Source organism: Theobroma cacao, unplaced genomic scaffold (genome assembly GCF_053813885.1).
Source record: "Theobroma cacao isolate CCN51 unplaced genomic scaffold, ASM5381388v1 tig011, whole genome shotgun sequence".
Lineage (NCBI taxonomy): Eukaryota > Viridiplantae > Streptophyta > Magnoliopsida > Malvales > Malvaceae > Theobroma > Theobroma cacao.
Window position 1 is genome coordinate 1,222,119 of NW_028291722.1, and position 2,753 is coordinate 1,224,871.

A 2,753-nucleotide genomic window follows, 5' to 3' on the forward strand; every position below is an offset into this window, starting at 1 on the left:
TGAATTTATTTTGAATTGTTTTTACATTTTTTGATTAAAACAGATTGTAATTGATTGTTTGCCTCGGGAAACATGGAGCGAATGCCATCCATTGTCAAGAAAAGTTCATTTATAGTCACTCATGCCTAGAAAAGCCTTATTACTCGGTTTAAATGCCTTTATAATCCCATTATTGAATTTATTTTGAATTGTTTTTACATTTTTTGATTAAAACAGATTGTAACTGATTGTTTGCCTTGGGAAACGTGGAGCGAAAGCCATCCATTGTCAAGAAAAGTTCATTTATAGTCACTCATGCCTAGAAAAGCCTTATTACTCGGTTTAAATGCCTTCATAATCCCATAATTGAATTTATTTTGAATTTCTTTTACATTTTTTGATTTAAACATATCGTAATAGATTGTTTAGCTCTAGAAACATGGAGCAAAAGCCATCCATTGGCAAGAAAAGTTCATTTATAGTCAATCAAGCCTAGAAAAGCCTTATTACTCGGTTTAAATGCCTTTATAATCCCATTATTGAATTTATTTTGAATTGTTTTTACATTTTTTGATTAAAACAGATTGTAATTGATTGTTTGCCTCGGGAACCATGGAGCGAAAGCCATCCATTGTCAAGAAAAGTTCATTTATAGTCACTCAAGCCTAGAAAAGCCTTATTACTCGGTTTAAATGCCTTTATAATCCCATTATTGAATTTATTTTGAATTGTTTTTACATTTTTTGATTAAAACAGATTGTAACTGATTGTTTGCCTCGGGAAACATGGAGCGAAAGCCATCCATTGTCAAGAAAAGTTCGTTTATAGTCACTCATGCCTAGAAAAGCCTTATTACTCGGTTTAAATGCCTTTATAATCCCATTATTGAATTTATTTTCAATGTTTTTTACATTTTTTGATTAAAACAGATTGTAATTGATTGTTTGCCTCGGGAACGTGGAGCGAAAGCCATCCATTGTCAACAAAAGTTCATTTATTGTCACTCATGCCTAGAAAAGCCTTATTACTCGGTTTAAATGCCTTTATAATCCCATTATTGAATTTATTTTGAATTGTTTTTACATTTTTTGATTAAAACAGATTGTAATTGATTGTTTGCCTCGAAAAACGTCGAGCGAAAGCCATCCATTGTCAAGAAAAGTTCATTTATAGTCACTCATGCCTAGAAAAGCCTTATTACTCGGTTTAAATGCCTTTATAATCCCATTATTGAATTTATTTTGAATTGTTTTTACATTTTTTGATTAAAACAGATTGTAATTGATTGTTTGCCTCGAAAAACATGGAGCGAATGCCATCCATTGTCAAGAAAAGTTCATTTATAGTCATTCATGCCTAGAAAAGCCTTATTACTCGGTTTAAATGCCTTTATAATCCCATTATTGAATTTATTTTGAATTTTTTTTACATTTTTTGATTAAACAGATTGTAATTGATTGTTTGCCTCGGAAAACGTGGAGCGAAAGCCATCCATTTTCAAGAAAAGTTCATTTATAGTCACTCATGCCTAGAAAAGCCTTATTATTCGGTTTAAATGCCTTTATAATCCCATTATTGAATTTATTTTGAATTTTTTTGGCATTTTTTTATTAAAACAGATTCTAATTGAATGTTTGCCTCGGGATACTTGGAGCGAAAGCCATCCATTGTCAAGAAAAGTTCATTTATAGTCACTCATGCCTAGAAAAGCCTTATTACTCGGTTTAAATGCCTTTATAATCCCATTATTGAATTTATTTTGAATGTTTTTTACATTTTTTGATTAAAACAGATTGTAATTGATTGTTTGCCTCGGGAACGTGGAGCGAAAGCCATCCATTGTCAACAAAAGTTCATTTATAGTCACTCATGCCTAGAAAAGCCTTATTACTCGGTTTAAATGCCTTTATAACCCCATAATTGAATTTATTTTGAATTTTTTTTACATTTTTTTATTAAAACAGATTGTAATTGATTGTTTACCTCGGGAAACATGGAGCAAGAGCCATCCATTGTCAAGAAAAGTTCATTTATAGTCACTCAAGCCTAGAAAAGCCTTATTACTCGGTTTAAATGCCTTTATAATCCCATTATTGAATTTATTTTGAATTGTTTTTACATTTTTTGATTAAAACAGATTGTAATTGATTGTTTGCCTCGGGAAACATGGAGCGAATGCCATCCATTGTCAAGAAAAGTTCATTTATAGTCACTCATGCCTAGAAAAGCCTTATTACTCGGTTTAAATGCCTTTATAATCCCATTATTGAATTTATTTTGAATTGTTTTTACATTTTTTGATTAAAACAGATTGTAACTGATTGTTTGCCTTGGGAAACGTGGAGCGAAAGCCATCCATTGTCAAGAAAAGTTCATTTATAGTCACTCATGCCTAGAAAAGCCTTATTACTCGGTTTAAATGCCTTCATAATCCCATAATTGAATTTATTTTGAATTTCTTTTACATTTTTTGATTTAAACATATCGTAATAGATTGTTTAGCTCTAGAAACATGGAGCAAAAGCCATCCATTGGCAAGAAAAGTTCATTTATAGTCAATCAAGCCTAGAAAAGCCTTATTACTCGGTTTAAATGCCTTTATAATCCCATTATTGAATTTATTTTGAATTGTTTTTACATTTTTTGATTAAAACAGATTGTAATTGATTGTTTGCCTCGGGAACCATGGAGCGAAAGCCATCCATTGTCAAGAAAAGTTCATTTATAGTCACTCAAGCCTAGAAAAGCCTTATTACTCGGTTTAAATGCCTTTA